Source organism: Triturus cristatus, chromosome 8, assembly GCF_964204655.1.
Source record: "Triturus cristatus chromosome 8, aTriCri1.1, whole genome shotgun sequence".
Classification (NCBI taxonomy): domain Eukaryota; kingdom Metazoa; phylum Chordata; class Amphibia; order Caudata; family Salamandridae; genus Triturus; species Triturus cristatus.
Genome location: NC_140591.1, coordinates 1,596,188,494 through 1,596,202,218, shown reverse-complemented (window position 1 = coordinate 1,596,202,218; position 13,725 = coordinate 1,596,188,494).

Genomic DNA, 13,725 nt, shown 5'->3' with positions numbered 1-13,725 from the left:
TACTTAGTATTTTAAACAATCACTTATAGAAACACATACTTATTCATACAGGAACTCTTTCAATCTATCACTCTCACATATACTCACTTATATACACCAATAGTCACATATACTAGTTTAAAACATATGTAGTTACTCATAAAGACACTATTGAAACAGTCAGTCACTCACGAACACACCCATGCACACACTCATCCACCCATACAGTCCTGCACACATGCTGTCTTCAACACATACAAACAGTGAGTCACTCATTCATTCACCTATGCATGACGTAATACCCCCCACCGAACCATACAGACACTCAGACACTCATACTGATACTCAAAAAACCAACTAATAACCTATATAGACACTCATGTAGCTACTCACCAACCCATGCAGCCACTTATACACAAAGTGAGAGACTGATACAGATATTTACATATTTAAACATTACTCACTAAGCCATGTATTCACTCAGATACACTTAATCACTCAGTTATACAATCATTTTTCAAAAACAAATCATCCACTTAGACACTTATATACCCATTTATTCTTCCATCGACCTTGAGATATACATATAAAACATATGTAATTTTCAGAAAAACACATTCACTGGATGATGTCATCAGTGATGTCATTTGAGATCTCATCAGTGATGTCATGAGTGATGTCACTGACCATGTCATGAGTGATGTAATATGTGACGTCATCAGCAGTGCATTGCGGGCGCGCGAGGTATAGTTAGCTGAACTAACTATAAAGGGGAAATTTCAATGTTTTTTTTACGAGTTAAAAGTCCAGCTAACTATAACGCCCCTGAAACCTATGTTTTTTTCAGTGACTTTCTAAGGTTTTTTAAATACTAATTCCCAACTAAACCTATGTTTTTTCAGTGAAAATATATATATATATATATATATATATACATACACAGACAGTTATAAATAAATATAACTCAACAAAGTGCCCTGAAGCTGCGAGGACGCACACAGCAGCGAGCCCACCATCCGGCATGAATTGACACATCGCCCTCACAGCTCAGTAAGCATTGAAGCCTGACGCGTTTTGAGGTATTGCGCCTCTTAAACATAGGCAGCTGAATACAAACGAGATTGGATTGCTATCCTTGTTATTTCAATTGAAGCATGAGTGTCATTGGTTGTTACAGCCTTGTGTTTGGTGGCGCTGTGTGCGTGACAATGATGTTGCATGCTGGGATGTAGAGTTCCAAAAGGAAGGCATCAATTTTTCCCTTAGTGGGTTCTGTTCTCATCTGCGATATTAAAGCATTTTTAAAAATCCTTAGTTTGAACCAAGTTGTTTCGGGCGCATTCTTTAGTCTGGCTTGATGCGCTGACACGGTTTGAACATAGTTTCAATCCTCAGCCTCTTCCTTGTTTGAAGATGGTGCAGTCCTCTGTGGCGGGGCCGCCGCGTGAATAAGACAAATCAACAAAGTGCCCTAAAGCTGCGAGGATGCACACAGCAGTGAGCCCACCATCCAGCATGAATTGACACATCGCCCTCACAGCTCGGTAGGCATTGAAGTCTAACGCGTTTCGAGGCATTGCGCTTCTTAATCATAGGCAGCTGAAGCCAGACGAGATTGGATTGCTATCCTTTTTATTTCAATTGAAGCATGAATGTCATTGGTTGTTACAGCCCTGTGCTTGGCTGCGCTGAGTGCGTGACAATGATGTTGCATGCTGGGATTTAGAGTTCCAAAAGGAAGGCATCAATTTTTCCCTTAGTGGGTTTGGTTCTTAACTGCGACATTAAAGCATTTTTAAAAATCTTTAGTAGGAACCAAGATGTTTCTAGCGCATTCTTTAGTCTGGCTTGTTGCACTGACAGTGCTTTCTGTAAAGCTGAAGGGCATTTGTTGGAAAATTAACTTACACAGCGGCCCGTCGTGACAGGACTGCACCATCTTTGGATATTAAGAGGCTGTGGTTGGAAACTGTTTTTAACCAATTCAGCGCAGTGAGCCAGACACAAAGAACTCGCTATCCCCTCAGGATGCTACTAAGGAGATATATGCTTTTATTAAGCTTATGAGTACGAAACCTACTCAGGGAAATGTAATGTGGCTCTCATTTCGGACTATCAGTCCCATCATGCACTATGTCATTGCTCTTAACTAAGCACAGCCCACTAAGGGCGAAGAACCAATTGTTAACATGCATAATTTTGAGTAAATGAGAGCAGTTTGTAACTCACTCTTAATGAAGCTGCCTGTGAAGAAGGGACGGAAAGTCTTGAAACGCGTCGGCAAATGAATTATACCTGAAAGGGAATGCGAGTTGTCAATGAAGGCCGGATGGTAGGCTGGCTGCTGAGTGCGTTCTGTAAAGCTAAAGGGCATTTGTTGGAAGATATAAATAAATATATATATATATATATATATTACCTACTGGCGGTCGCCAGTAGGTAGTTATAGTTAGGACCACGTTTCCATAGGAAAACCTCAACATTCTATTTTGAATAACTTTGGCGCCGGTCGACGAATCCTCGCGAATTTCTCAAAATAGGTGGGGCGCTACGCTCCGCTCCTACCCTGAAAGTCTCGGGGGGATTCGTCAAGCGGGGGCTGAGATAAAAGGGGGGTCCCAAAACGCGTTTTTCCCATGCATTTTTCCATAGGACCTTTAGAACGAGCTACAGCCCGAACGGCTGAACAGAATTACTAGAAATTTGGCAGAGAGGTAGTCCCTAGGTCAAGGAAGTGCCTTTTGTAGGTTTGGTGTAAATCTGTTCAGTAGATTCTGAGAAAATAGCCTTTAAATCAATATATATATCTGAGCCCGCTTACGGTACGCTTACCGTACGCTTACGGTAAGCGTACGGTGGCGTGCGCGAGCGCGATTCTGATTGGCTCTTAGATCTTAGTAAACATTCGAATCGGCAGAAACCAGGAAGCGGCGTCCGCCATTTTGTCTACCGCACTGAGTGTTATGTATCAAACATGATGGCCAAAAACATGTTACGGGGATGTTTTGACAACTCCCTCTCACATAGTCATGTTGAGGGAGTCCCCAAACATCCCCCAAGAGCAAAAACGGCATTATTTTTTTTTCGGCAATTTCGCGGGGTACGCTTACCGTACGCTTACCGTAAGCGTACGGTAAAAAAATAAAAATAAAAAAAACACTATCCACACTTTCTCCACCCCTTGTGCAAATGGTGGCCGAAGGCCACCATTTGTGCATGGCTTATCAGAGCACAGAAATTTCCCAAAAAATTTCAACAGATTACCTATCACAAGGAAGCGCATAATATGTCCTCCATGTGCGCACGGTGCGCGAAGCGCATCGTGCGTACATGGCCCATCTAGCGTAACGTGGGCACGGCACTAACTGCGTAAAGTGGGTGCGCGGTGCGCGAAGCGCACCGCGTGCTCACTGTGCGCGCACGGTGCGCGAAGCGCACCGTGCGCGCACGGAACGAACTGCGTTAAGTGGGCGCGCACGCCACGAATGGCGTAAAGTCACTTAGCATTTAAAAAACCGTACAAATTCACTGAAAAAACCATAGGTTTCACACACGTTATAGTTAGGAATTAGCATTTAAAAAACCTTGCAAATTCACTGAAAAAACCATAGGTTTCACACATGTTATAGTTAGCGGAAATTTTACTGATAAAAAACCAATGAAATTGCCCCGTTATAGTTAGTGCTGGCAACTATAACTCACGCGACCGCAATCTTCTGCTGATGACATATGTGTCTTTATGAAAAAAAAATATTTGTAATATATGTATAGCTAAAAATGTATGGAAGAAGACATGGGCAAATAAGTGTCTAAATACAGTATTAGCATCAGCAGAGGATTGCGGTCGCGTGAGTTATAGTTGCCAGCACTAACTATAACGGGGCAATTTCATTGGTTTTTTATCAGTAAAATTTCCGCTAACTATAACATGTGTGAAACCTATGGTTTTTTCAGTGAATATATATATATATATATATATATATATATATATATATATATCACTAAGATTCAATAAAGCATCAAGTACGCTCTCAGGCAAACAAACTAGTCCTGTTGCCTGAGAGCGTACTTGATGCTTTATTGAATCTTAGTGATATTATTTCCGGATTGCTTCGCCGGAGTGTACGCCACTCTTCATGGGTTCACCGGAGTTCTAAAGGAGCGAGTTTTTGTTGGATTCATATATATATATATATATATATATATATATATATATATCTCTACATATAAAAATACCCTTTCAGGCATAAAGTGACAAATAAATATGCAAAAAAGAAGCAGAGAACTCTGGGTTGTTCTTAAGTTTAGATGGAACGCAGCTCCTGTATAGAGCACTCTCAACACCAGCGACACTCAAATGTCTATTTTTCTATCAAAGTTTTTAGGCATAGGATAAGCACAGTGCCATCCATGCCGAGATAGAAAAGGACAAAGTCTTTTGCCATTTCTACAGCAAAGGCTTTCAGCAAATGACTAACACAGTGGTGTCCTTGCCGAGCAGTAAAATGACAATAGCCATTTACCACTCCAGGCACAATATTACAGCTTTGAACTGGTAAAATACCAAACAAGCCAACCTGAAATGCAGACATTTGAGGTGAACAGATCTAGAGTGTCGCTGGTGTTGAGAGTGCTGTACACAGGAGCTGCTTTCCACCTAAACTAGAGAACTACCCAGAGTTATCTGCTATATATATATATATATCCACAATACTTCGCCACCACAATCCCCTGGAAGGACGAAGGCAGACCCAGGTATCGGTGCATTTAAGATTTTATTTTCAGATGGCCTGCACCACCGCCATTACGCGTTTCAGCCTCGCAGAGGGCTTGATCACATGATACGCCAATGGAGAGTGTTTTCTACTATTTAAAGTGCTAGTGCTCAACACATGTGATGACACACCCACAGTTAATCATAGACATAGACAACCTGTTGTCATTAGTACAGGCTGTTGCAATGCAATATATGCCGATGTGCATTACAGTACAATGATTAGTATCATGGTGCAAATAACGCGAACTCAATAAATATTTATCAATTAATAAACATCTAGAGCACAACTGTAGCATAAATAAAATTCAATATAAATGCTAAAAAACAGAGCTATAAAATCATATATTAAAAACCAATGTGAATGACCCAAAGATTTAGAAGCAAAGTTGCACTTCTAAACTTTACAGTTAAAGGTTTAAAAAATGGTCCCTATATGAAGCTCTATTGCACGTAACTAAAATCAAGCTCGAATACTGATTCATATTGGTTATAGCAAAATAGTCATGACAAAAATATTGCATCGCAAAAATATACATAAACGTCCTGCCCAAGTGGGTCATGTGATTTGCCTGTGGAAAAAAGTGCTTAGTGCTAGTGCATCAACTACCAATGCTTACACTGGTCCAAATTACAGCCGGGATTGAATGTGCCGTACTAAGAAAGGAAATCTTAAAAGAATACTATGTTAAAAACATATTGGGAGGCAGCAGTGTAACTGTTCTAGAATATGTAGTGTGAGCGGTTTAAAGTGTTTTATAGGCAGGTGAAAAAAAATCCTCGCTCAAATTCAACCCCTGGGGTGTCTTGCTGTCCAACTCTATGATGTACCTAGTTTTCATTTGTCTTAGCAGTTGTTCACAATTGCCTCCCCTTCTCAATGACAAGACCGTATCGATGATAAAGTACTTCAGATGTGACAAATTGTTGTCATGTTTCTCCCTGAAGTGCCTTGCCACCGGATATACGGCATCATTGTTGGTGATAGCTCTGATGTGCTGGCGCACTCGCTTGTGCACCTGCAGTTTCGTGCTCCCTACGTACTGCAGGCCACATGAGCACTCCAGCACATAAACCGCACATTCAGTCCTGCAATTGAGAGATTTAGTGATTTTAACTGGTTTAGGCTGAAAAGGCGTGTGGTATGTAGGCATACTTTTACCGTATTTGCATGCCTTGCAGGTTTCATATATATATATATATATATATTCACTGAAAAAAACATAGGTTTCAGGCACGTTATAGTTAGGAATTAGCATTTAAAAAACCTTAGAAATTCACTGAAGAAACCATAGGTTTCAGGGGCGTTATAGTTAGCTGGACTTTTCACTCGTATAAAACCATTGAAATTCCCCCGTTATAGTTTGTTCAGCTAACTATAACTCGCGCGCCCGCAATGCACTGCTGATGACGTCACATATTACATCACTCATGACATGGTCAGTGACATCACTCATGACCTCACAGATGAGATCTGAAAAAAAACGCACAGAAAGAAAAAAATGAAATGCAGAACGAAGCAACAGAAGTCCTCAAAGACGATGAAAAGTGCAGGAAGAAGGATAACGTGCAGAAAGAACAAACAGAAGAGCAGAAAGAAGCATTGTTGCAAAATCATCCTGTACCCTCAACTTTTTCAGATAATTACTGGTGGTAACTGAGTCTGACTAATCAGTCCTAGAGCCAGTGCTATGTTAAAAGACACTCAGAATACAGAGAAAACACCTACATACACTAGGGAACACTATGTGTTGGGGTCCCCCTGTGATCAGCATGACCTCCTCTGTAAGCCCCTAGTATATAATAGGGCAGGGGATTAAAACTACCTCTTAAAACGTGCCACAGGGCGTGTTTGCACACGTAACCTCAGGCCCCGTCCCCTCACTTCCCCACTGTGTAAACACACCCTGTGGCCGTTTTAAGTTGGGAGATTAAGTCCCCTTGAAAACTAAGGGTCCCTAGGTTCCAACTAGACCACTAGGTACCTCCAGTAAGCGCCACAGAGCTGCGTTGCAGAGAGATGTAAAAAGGGGCACGGCATAGACCACCTCTCTGCAACGCAGCGCAGTGGCACTTACTGGAAGCACCTGGTGGGCTAGTTGGCCCCCAGGGTCCCTCAGGATTGAAGGGAAATTATTTCCCTAACTGAAAACGCGCCAAAGGGCTTGTTTGCACACGTTAACTCAGGCCCCGTCCCCTCCCTTCACCACTTTGTAAACATGCCCTGTGGCTGTTTTTAGTTGGGAGATTAAGTTCATTTGTATCCTGAGGGTCCCTAGGGTCCAACTAGCCCACTAGGTACCTCCAGTAAGCGCCACAGAGCTACGTTGCAGAGAGGTGTAAAAATTGGCTTGTTTGCACACGTTAACTCAGGCCCCGTCCCCTCCCTTCACCACTGTGTAAACATGCCCTGTGGCTGTTTTTAGTTGGGAGATTAAGTTCATTTGAATCCTGAGGATCCCTAGGGGCAAAATAGCCCACTAGGTACGCCCAGTAAGCGCCATTGCAGAGAGGTGTAAAAAGGGGCACGGCCTGCACCACCTCTCTGCAACGCAGAGCAGTGGCGCCTACTGGAAGCACCTGGTGGGTTAGTTGGCCCCCAGGGTCCTTCAGAATTGAAAGGGAATTATTTCCCCAACTTAAAACGTGCCACAGGGCATGTTTGCACACGTCACCTCAGGCCCCGTCCCCTCCCTTCACCACTGTGTAAACGCGCCCTGTGGCCGTTCTAAGTTGAGAGATTAAGTCCCCTTCAATCCTAAGGGTCCCTAGGGTCAATCTAGCCCATAGGTACCTCCAGTAAGCGCCACAGAGCTGCGTTGCATAGAGGTGTAAAAAGGGGCATGGCCTCAGAACACCTGTCTGCATCGCAGCTCCCTGGCGCATACTGGAGATACCTGTTGGGCTAGTTGGCCCTCAGGGACCCTCAGTATTGAAGGGGATTTAATTCCCCAACTTACAACTGGCCAGGGGGCGCGTTTGCAGAGTGCTGCAAGGAGGGGGCGTGGCCTCCGGCGCGATGCCGGTCTTTTATTTATTTTATTTTTTTAAGAAGGAGGGCTGTGTGACCCCCCCTTCTTTTTATAATTTACTGGCCCTGGGGACCCCATCCCTAGGGCCTGCACCCTAATTTTCTTTGTTGAAAAAATTTAATTTGGCCCTCCCAAGGCATTAATCGTCCCCGGGGACCCCAATCCCCGGGTCATGGCCTTTTTTTTTTTTATTCTTTAGGAGGGGGCTGCGTTGCCCCCCTCTTCAGGCCACTTATGGCCCCGGGGACCCCATCCCCCGGGGCCGGCCTTTGCTTTTTGTTATTTAAAAAAAATATATATTTATAGAAACACCTAAGACATGCTGGACAAACCGAATGTACCTATCACCATGACGATTTGCGTGATATTCATTAAAAGGCGACTATGCATGGAATGAATCCACATGGAATGTATTTACACCGCTAGTGAAGCTCTGATGTGTCTGACGCCCTATCATGCCTAATCCCGGCGCCCCCGCAGGTGGGTACTCTCCAAGTAGACACCCTTGTCGTTTATTTATACAAACATGGGTAGCTATTGACGAGCACATTTAATATGCACGCACACCAAGCCATTCAAAGGGGATTCGACAAAAATTCAACCAAACTATACCCCCTCACGGTTATTAAAATACACATCCACCGCCGGATGTGTAATACTTTTTATTTTACTCTCTGGAAAGGAGATGAACCTCACTTGAGAGTCACAGCGTGCTCCGGGCTGAGCCCAATGCTGTGTTACACCCACCAGTGCCCGCCAAGTGCCTCACACCTCTGTGTTGTATTCCACCAGCTAGTGCATATGCTATGACACTCTCTAGCCCATGTGCACTGTAACACCACCCCGTGAATATGTCATGCCACACTTGCCTTCGCACGGGTTATATTGCCCCATCTAACGTGCCTTCCTCGATGCCTATGTTATAACGCACAGTGCTATGCCATACATATTACAATCTGGTATCCATATCTTTGTCACAGTGCATATGCAACGTTACACTCCCCAGCACATATTTTATATTACAACTTTAGAGACTAGTTAGGTTACACAACACTGCCCTGTGCATATTACACTCCAAGGCGCATATCGCATAGCACGCGTTAGTGCCTGTGCTATCTCGCGCTCTCCAATGAATCTGTCATTGCGCACAATGTATTGCATATTATATTTCATGCCCCCGTTCATCTTATATCACACTTTTTGGAGCATAGTTTATAACATATACTATAACTAGTTTTCATTTTCAATCGTGCTCTCAGGACTATGTTCTATATAACACTGCATCCACCTACCCTTTTCACTGGCATTACATTTTGCGATGGGGGTGGAGGGTCAGGGGGTGTTTCTGCCAAGTGAGCCCTGAGTCACAGTCACAAACATCCTCTTCTTCCTGAATAAAAGTGAGATTATGCTGCATACTTGTTCATATTTTAAGTAGTTCGCTCAGGCACACATTTTAAAAACAATAAAGTTCCTAATCCCCACCTTCTCTGAACAGTTAGCTTGCTGCCCCTGCCACCTCCAGCCTGCCTGTCCACATGCCATGCCCCTATCCCCTTCCTCCTGTCATCCATGGTCCATTTTACTGCCACACCCTTCTGCCCTCCCTGGTCTGTTATGCTGCAACTGCTCCCCCTGCCTGCCCCGCGCGGTCTGTTGTGAGGCCCCAGCTGCCCCTTACCCCATACCATCTTCCCTCCATGGTCTGTGTGTATGCCATCGTAGTCTCATTGTTGCTCTCCATGGTGTGTCTTGTTTCTAGTGCCCATCCTGCCTGACCTCCATAGTCATCTTGCTGCTCCTGCCCTGCCCCCTTGCACCCAGCCCTCTGTTTTCATGTGCAGACCCCTATTCCCTCCCTCATGGCTTCTCTGTTCCATTGTAATGCCCCTGATCCGTCCCTCCTGCCCTTTATGGTCTGTTATGCTGCAGCTTTCTCTCCTGTCTGTCCATTATGGTCAGCTAGCTACCATTGCCTCTTTCCCCTCTGTTCTCTGTTGTACATGTGCATTGTCCTGTCCCCTCCCTATTGCTTTCTATGGATTGTTGTGCTGCACTCCCGTCCCGCATGCGCTGTGTGGTGTATTGTGCTGCTAAAAACCCTGATGCCTGCCCTGTTGGGTCAGTTTGGTGCACCTCTCCATGTCCCTCCTGTCCTCTGTTATCCGAGTCCATGTCCCTACCCCAATTCCTCCTGCCTACCATGATCCAATGTACCATACTTGCGAACATTTTGAACTTGGTAAGAGGGAGATTTTGAAAAAAAAACTGGGGTATTGATTTTCCCCTTTGAGTTACATTGAAAAAGAGGAGATTGTAGACAGGAGACAGATCAAATAAAGGCCATTTGAGCTTAAAAACATTGGGCGTTTCCTGGCTGAAACGGGTCTGTTGGCATGTATGGTTGTACTACCACTGCCTCTTCCTTCTGCCCACAATGGTCTATTATATTGCCACAGCCTCTCTTGTCAGTCCTGTATTGTTGGTTTGTTGCCCCTGCCCCCCTTTCCACTGCCCTCCATAGTCTGTTGTGCTGCCACTGCCTTTCCTGCCTGCCCAGTGTGGTAAAATTATTGCCTCTGCACTCTCCTACCTGCCTTAAATGTTCAGAGTCCGTGCCCCTGGCCTCTGCCTCTCAACAGTATCCCAATGAACAACTAGATTGCTAACATTCTATATTTTTTACAAAAGTGTGGAACGCCTGACGTCATCTTGATGTAATCAAAACTGTAATACCTAGAGTATTTCCTTTAGAAATTACATATATGAGAGGGCCTTATTTGCATCAAAATTATGGTTAGTGCTCTAAAAAACTAAAATGAGGACATATTTTCTGAGTTTTCAAATTGCGACAAAGAACTTTTAAATTATTTGTAATCTTTATTTTTTTTTATACAGTTGACCACTTGATTATATGTTGCACCTTGGCGAGAGGATGTAGTGTTACTTCCAGAGCTGCAGACTTTGCAACTGGGGAACCAGGTTGGAGTTTCTGCTTCAGCTCAACATTCTGTGATTCTGGTCAAATCACTTAATCTCCCCATGTCTACAACCAAAATGAATTTGATCTTGTGTGATGTAACCAATGCTCATGTAAAGCACTTCAATACCTGACAAGTCTGCACTATATAAAACTGAAAAATACACAAAAAATAAGTATTTTGCACACTTCTGTCATTGGGCTACATGTGGACTACATCTGGGTGATATTTGTGCTGCATTTGGGCTCTTTTGTCTCTGGTGGCCATCTTGTGAGATTTATTTATTATGAAGTTTCCTAATTTCCTCATTTACTGCAGTCTCCTCAGTAGGAAATGTTTTCAGTTTTTTACTTTGATTCCATCAAGAAGGTATTCAGATATGTCACACATTTGCCATAAATTCTGAATGTTAGCACTCTAGTTGCTCATTAGATCACTATAGTAAAGCTACTGCTCACCACGGAAGTCTGCTGCTGGTATTAAAAGTGCATGTTTCAGTCTGCATATCAGAATTTTTTTAATGAAATAGAAGAGGATTTGAGAAGTCACTCAAAATGTGCCCTAATTTTTCTTTCTTCAGCACTAATCAAAATTTCTATGGCAAAATGTACCCCCTCATTGTGTTCCTTTTTAAATAAAATGTTTTAAGTGTTACCAGTTTATTCCAATCAAGATGGCTTCAGGTGTGCCATACTTTTGTCATAAGTAAGACAGTAAGCGCTCTAGTTGTTCTTAAGAACACTCTGGGACATTCTGTCATTGGGCTATATTTGGGCTACATCTGGGTGATATTTGGGCTACATTTGGGCTCTTTTGTCTCTGGTGGCCATCTTGGGAGATTTATTTGTTATGAAGATTCCTAATTTCCTCATTTACTGCAGTCTCCTCAGTGTGAATACTTTCAGTTTTTAATTTTGGTTCCATCAAGATGGCATTCAGATGTGTCACACATTTGCCATAAATTCTGAATGTTAGCACTCTAGTTGCTCATTAGATCACTGTTGTAAAACTACTGCTCACCAGGGAAGTCTGCTGCTGGTATTCAAAGTGCATGTTTCAGTCTGCATGTCAGAATTTTTTCATGAAATAGAAGAGGATTTGAGAAGTCAAAATGTGTTATAATTTTTCTTTCTGCAGCACTAATCATAATTTCTATGGCAAAATGAACCCCCTCATTTTGTTCCTTTGTAAATTAAATGTTTTAAGTGTTACCACGCTATTCCAATCAAGATGGCTTCAGGTGTGCCATACTTTTGTCATAAGTAAGACTGTTAGCACTCTAGTTGTTCGTTAGAACACTCTGGGACATTCTGTCATTGGGCTATACTTGGGCTACATCTGGGTGATAGCTACATTTGGGCTCTTTTGTCTCTGGTGGCCATCTTGGGAGATTTATTTGTTATGAAGTTTCCCAATTTCCTCATTTACTGCAGTCTCCTCAGTAGGAAATACTTTCAGTTTTTTACTTTGGTTCCATCAAGAAGGCATTCAGATGTGTCACACATTTGCCATGAATTCAGAATGTTAGCACTCTAGTTGCTTATTAGATCACTGTAGTAAACCTACTGCTCACCAGGGAAGTCTGCTGCTGGTATTCAAAGTGCATGTTTCAGTCTGCATGTCAGAATTTTTTCATGAAATAGAAGAGGATTTGAGAAGTCAAAATGTGCCCTAATTTTTCTTTCTGCAGCACTAATCATAATTTCTATGGCAAAATGAACCCCCTCATTTTGATCCTTTGCAAATTACATGTTTTAAGTGTTACCACTTTATTCCAATCACAATGGCTTCAGGTGTGCCATACTTTTGTCATAAGTAAGACTGTTAGCGCTCTAGTTGTTCTTTAAAACACTCTGGGACATTCTGTCATTTGGCTATACTTGGGCTACATCTTGGTGATATTTGTGCTACATTTGGGCTCTTTTGTCTCTGGTGGCCATCTTGGGAGATTTATTTGTTTTGAAGTTTCCTAATTTCCTCATTTACTACAGTCTCCTCAGTAGGAAATACTTTCAGGTTTTTTACTTTCATTCCATCAAGAAGGCATTCAGATGTGTCACACATTTGCCATAAATTCTGAATGTTAGCACTCTAGTTGCTTATTAGATCACTGTAGTAAAGCTACTACTCACCAGGTATTGAAAGTGCATGTTTCAGTCTGCATGTCAGAATTTTTTTATGAAATAGGAGAGGATTTGAGAAGTCACTCAAAATGTGCCCTAATTTTTCTTTTTTCCACACTAATCATAATTTCTATGGCAAAATGCCCCCCCCTCATTTTGTTCCTTTATAAATGAGATGTTTTAAGAGTTACCACTTTATTCCAATCAAGATGGCTTCAGGTGTGCAATACGTTTGTCATAAGAAGGACTGTTAGCGCTCTAGTTGTTCTTTGGAACACTCTGGGAAGCTGCAGTCTCTGCCCTTGTTGGATGTACATGTTTTACTGAGAATGTCAGACTTCATTCTCACATGACTGAGAAAGATAATGTGAATTTACAGAAAATATGCTCTCAGTTTAGCTTATAGATCACCTTCCAAACCTCTGTGGGAAAAGCATGAGAAAAAAATAGTTTTCTCTCAAACGTGAATAATGATATCCCAGCAGAAGGCTTTTTCCCATGGTAAAAACACCTTAGGACATACCACAGTTCCTAAAATGAGTATGGTACCATCAACAAATGATTTATAATGTAACTAAAGTCTTAAAACCTTCTATTAACTGCAATGCTTTTTAATGAGGTGCTATCATGTATATTGGTCCCAAGATGGCTGCCAACACGTCTTGGATGAAGTGCTGACAGCCAATCAGCTCTCACAATGAGATGTGTGGTTAGGCTCCGCCCAGATATATATGTGATTTTACTTTCGATTTTCTCAGGAACTACTGAACAGATTTACACCATTTAAGCAAAAGGCACGAGTCTGAACCAAGGTCTACCTTTCTGCCAAATTTGGT